Source organism: Vitis riparia, chromosome 12, assembly GCF_004353265.1.
Source record: "Vitis riparia cultivar Riparia Gloire de Montpellier isolate 1030 chromosome 12, EGFV_Vit.rip_1.0, whole genome shotgun sequence".
Classification (NCBI taxonomy): Eukaryota; Viridiplantae; Streptophyta; class Magnoliopsida; order Vitales; family Vitaceae; genus Vitis; species Vitis riparia.
Window position 1 is genome coordinate 9,930,375 of NC_048442.1, and position 5,574 is coordinate 9,935,948.

The window sequence follows — 5,574 nt, forward strand, 5'->3', positions numbered from 1 at the left end:
ATATTTTTCCCTGCTAAAATGAGTGGGTTATAAGTGGGTTTTGGTAAACATGATTTTTCCTGAATTCCAAATGTCCTAAAAAAACAAAACAGGTCTCTGGACTTGTAAGTAAAAGAGATTTTTGTTTAACATAAAGGGAAAACAAAGGTAAATTCTGGTATAAGATATCTCTTATGAAAGAGGCTCTTAAAAGGCCATATAAACCAACTTTACTCAAAATATGAACTCATCCTTTTTATACTACAAAGCACTTTAATCATGGATGTAAGATTCTATATGGTTAGAAATGGACCATAGGCATGTTTAAGTTGGCAAGCAAGGCCGTATTAATTTATTCACTTGACATATAGTAACAGCCCATGTTCTTGTGCCTTATCTTTTTGCTTCATTTATTTTTGGCCATTCACTTGTCGCTACTGGGTTCAACTTTGTCGGCTGTTTGCGTCTAACCTGATGTCCAAACAGTGATTCAAGCATTGGAATCCACGCTCTTGGCCTCCTAAAGGATGAAATCCTAGGCCACAAGGATGTTAGCAAGCAGCTACTGGATAAACACCAAGAAATTGCAGTGTTTTACAGTACAACCCAATCCTTTATGGTTTTCCGATTAATTAATCCCCATCTGCATACCTTCGTTTCAATTTTCTTAAATTCAATCCCCAAGGAATAGATATGGCCGGGGCCTTAGTGGGAGGAGCATTTCTTTCTGCTTCTCTCCAAGTTCTATTTGACAGGATGGCTTCCCGTGAGGTTGTAAACTTCATCCGGGGCCAGAAAAAGAACGATACACTGCTAAACAAGTTGAAGATAACACTGCTTACTGTCCATGTTGTGCTTAATGATGCTGAGGTGAAGCAAATTGCAAATCCAGCGGTCAGAGGATGGGTGGATGAGCTCAAACATGCTGTTTATGATGCTGAGGACCTGCTGGATGAGATTGCTACCGAAGCTTTGCGATGCAAGATTGAAGCTGAATCTCAAACCAGCACAGTTCAGGTATGGAATAGAGTCTCTAGCACATTCAGTCCAATTATCGGTGATGGGTTAGAGTCCAGGATAGAGGAGATCATTGACAGACTAGAATTTCTTGGGCAACAAAAAGATGTCCTTGGATTGAAAGAAGGAGCAGGAGAGAAACTGTCACAAAGATGGCCGACCACTTCTTTGGTGGATGAATCTAGGGTGTATGGTAGGAATGGTAATAAAGAGGAGATAATTGAACTGTTGTTATCTGATGATGCAAGTTGTGATGAGATTTGTGTGATTACCATATTGGGCATGGGCGGTGTTGGCAAGACCACTCTTACTCAACTTGTGTACAATGATAGGAAAGTGAATGAACATTTTGATCTGAAAGCATGGGTTTGTGTTTTGGAAGACTTCGATCTTTTTAGGATAACTAAAGCAATTCTTGAGCAGGCCAATCCACTTGCCCGTGATGTGACTGACCCAAACCTGCTCCAAGTTAGACTCAAGGAGAGCCTTACTGGAAAAAAAAATTTTACTTGTCCTGGATGATGTTTGGAATGAGAACTATAATAATTGGGATAGGCTACAAACTCCACTTAGAGCTGGGGCGAAGGGGAGTAAGATTATTGTGACCACGCGTAATGAGAATGTTGCATCGATCATGGGGGCTTCTTGTACACATCATCTGGGACAATTGTCGCTCGAAGATTGCTGGTTTATATTTTCAAAACATGCTTTCCAAAATGGAGACTCTGGTGCACGTCCAAACCTAGAAGCAATTGGCAAAGAGATTGTGAAGAAATGCCAAGGATTACCTTTAGCTGCAAAAACACTTGGAGGACTCTTGTGCTCTAAGCTTGAAGCAGAAGAATGGGATAATATATTGAAAAGTGATCTTTGGGATTTGTCAAATGATGAAATTCTACCAGCCTTAAGATTGAGTTATTATTACCTTCCCTCATATCTAAAGCGATGTTTTGCTTACTGCTCAATCTTTCCAAAGGATTATGAATTTGAGAAGGAGAGACTCATTTTGTTGTGGATGGCAGAAGGTTTTCTTCAACAACCGAAAAGTAAGAAAACAATGGAAGAGTTAGGCGATGAGTACTTTAATGAACTATTGTCAAGATCATTTTTCCAAAAATCAAATAACAATGGGTCATATTTTGTAATGCATGACCTCATCAACGACTTGGCTAGACTCGTGTCAGGAGATTTTTGCATTCGAATGGAGGATGGTAAGGCACATGATATCTCTGAAAAGGCTCGGCACTTATCATACTATAAAAGTGAATATGATCCCTTTGAAAGATTTGAGACATTCAATGAAGTAAAGTGTTTAAGAACCTTCCTACCATTGCAATTGCAATGTCTGCCATCTTACTTGAGTAACAGGGTTTCACATAATTTGTTACCAACAGTTAGATTGTTGCGAGTGTTGTCTTTGCAAAATTGTCCCATCACTGATTTGCCTGATTCAATTGACAATTTGAAACATTTGCGCTACTTAGACCTCTCCCGTACACTTATAAGACAGTTACCAGAATCAGTGTGTACTTTGTATAATTTACAAACACTGATATTATCGTGGTGTAGATTTCTCATTGAGTTGCCAACCAGCTTCAGTAAACTGATTAACTTGCGTCATCTAGATCTCAATGCTTCTAAAGTAAAAGAGATGCCATATCATATTGGCCAGCTGAAAGACTTACAAACGTTGACTACTTTCATTGTAGGCAAAAAAAGTGGGTCGAGGATTAGAGAGTTGAGGGAACTTCCGCTTATTCGAGGAAGACTCTGCATTTCAAAGCTGCAAAATGTGGTGTCTGCTAGGGATGCCCTGAAAGCAAACTTGAAGGATAAGAAGTACCTTGATGAGCTAGTGTTGGTATGGAGTTATGGAACTGAAGTTCTACAAAACGGAATTGATATAATAAGCAAGTTACAGCCTCATACAAACTTAAAAAGGCTCACCATTGACTACTATGGTGGTGAAATGTTTCCAGAATGGCTGGGAGATCCTTCCTTCTTGAACATCGTGTCCCTAAATATCTGGAATTGCAAACATTGCTCATCCTTGCCACCACTTGGGCAGCTAACCTCTCTCAAACATTTATCGATAGGAGGAATGGATGGACTACATAGGGTGGGTACCGAGTTTTATGGAACTCATTGTTCCTCAAGCAAGCCCTTCACATCCTTAGAAATTCTAACATTCGATGGAATGTTGGAGTGGAAGGAATGGCTGCCATCTGGAGGCCAAGGTGGGGAATTCCCTCATCTCCAAGAGCTGTACATATGGAAATGCCCCAAGCTCCATGGGCAATTACCAAACCATCTTCCTTCCTTGACCAAGCTCGAGATTGATGGATGCCAGCAGCTTGTGGTTCCAATTGTTCCGGCCATCCACGAGTTGAAGATACGTAATTGTGCTGAGGTAGGGTTAAGAATCCCAGCTTCTAGCTTTGCTCATCTTGAAAGTTTGGAAGTTTCAGATATCTCACAGTGGACGGAACTACCAAGGGGACTACAGCGGCTCTCAGTTGAAAGATGTGACTCTGTTGAGTCCCATCTCGAAGGAGTAATGGAGAAAAACATTTGTCTTCAAGATTTGGTTCTCAGAGAATGTTCGTTTTCAAGATCCTTGTGCAGCTGTGGTCTGCCTGCTACACTGAAATCACTTGGTATCTACAACTCAAACAAGCTAGAGTTCCTCCTAGCTGATTTCCTGAAAGGCCAGTACCCATTTCTTGGACATTTGCACGTAAGTGGTACCTGTGATCCTCTTCCTTCCATCCCATTAGACATCTTTCCCAAGCTTTCCCATCTCAGAATCTGGTATCTTATGGGCCTTAAATCCCTACAAATGTTGGTTTCAGAGGGGACCCTCGCCTCACTTGATTTACTGAGTATCATTGGCTGCCCGGATCTTGTATCTGTTGAATTACCTACGATGGACTTGGCTCGCTGTGTCATCCTAAATTGCAAGAATCTCAAGTTTTTGAGGCACACTCTGTCATCTTTTCAGTCATTGCTTATACAAAATTGTCCTGAACTGTTGTTTCCAACAGAGGGTTGGCCTAGAAACCTAAATTCACTTGAGATTGAGAACTGTGACAAACTCAGTCCCCGAGTTGAGTGGGGTTTGCATAGACTCGCCACTCTTACAGAGTTCAGAATTAGCGGTGGATGCCAAGATGTGGAATCATTTCCTAAAGCTTGCATATTACCATCCACTCTTACTTGTCTGCAGATCTCAAGTCTTCCAAGTCTCAAGTCTCTGGACAGTGACGCACTTCAACAGCTTCCTTCTCTTACAAAATTATCCATCATTAATTGCCCTAAACTCCAATGCTTGACAGAAGAAGGGATTGAACATCTTCCCTCACTTAAAAGATTGCAGATCATCAACTGTCCTGAGCTCCAATTCTTGACGGAAGAGGGACTCCCTGCCTCCCTTTCTTTCCTACAAATCAAGAACTGTCCTTTGTTGACATCTTCGTGCCTACTTAAGAAAGGAGAAGATGGATGTTTTGTAGGTAACTCTCCACTCATACTGATTGATGACCAAGCTTTCTAATAAAGGTGGCATTGCAATACCCGTTACAACCCAGGTACTTGTTCTTTGCTTCAAATAATTTCCCTCTGAATGGATGAGGTTCTGAATACCAATTTGCGTTTTATAACAAGCCAAAACCTATTCTTGCAAATTTCAAATCTTTATAAGGTTTTGTGTGGTTCAGGATGCCCTTCGATCAACAGTGCTCATTTTCATGCTTTCAAAAAGGCCCTTGCCTTTTGGAGGGGTTGATTGTTCGGCGGGGCCCAATTCGTGTCCAGCCCAAGTTCAACCATATGAGGGCTGGACTCTTTGTTTATTCTCTTATTCTAGCTTGGCTTGTTACTGTGGGCAGCAACCGATGTGAAGTTGAGTGTCATTTTAAAGTAAGGGAACGCTTGGAGGGCTGCAACAGTAGCGAGATATTTTTGGAAGCATAAATGGAGCTTGTTAATTTGCAAGAAGAGTCTCCATTAGAGTGCTTGCTGCATCTTAGCTACAAAAGGGAGGCTTCTTTACCATGTTTTAGTTTAATTTTACCTAGGGTTTTCTCCATCAAAGTGTGGAAATTGTGTACGTATTATGAGATCTATCCATATTGTATTGTAGTTTATAAGCTCGAGAAGAAAGTGTTTGTTATTCTCTTCCTAGTCTTTTTGTTAAAAGTCTTGGGAAAAAGGACTATTCCCATTTCATGTAGTGGATGCTTATTACTTTCATCTTGGAAGGTTTCTCCTCCTAAACCTTGGTCTAATTTATCTTGAGATGTTGTCTAAATGGTTGATGGCATTTTCTTTGATGTTATACCCTTTTAAGAATTGTCTTTGGGTTGAAAAAAAGATAAATATGCCCCTTGCTTAGGTCTTGCTACTATGTGTTTTCTTGTTTGTCTGTCATTTTGTTCAAGGCCTTTCTATTCAACTCAATTCAGGTATGCAGCAACTTGTCTGAGGGTCAGGTTACAGTGTACTGCCCTCAATTTTAAGCTAACAAAAGGTTGATTCAGTTATACAGCAACTACTAGGAAGTTTCTAAAGCCTTCATAG

General features: G+C 40.6%; 1 pseudogene; it reads left to right on the plus strand.

Annotated features, from left to right (window-relative positions):
* The first annotated feature begins 457 nt into the window (after positions 1–457).
* On the plus strand, positions 458–5,327 carry LOC117926308 (annotated as a pseudogene).
* Positions 5,328–5,574: the final 247 nt, after the last annotated feature.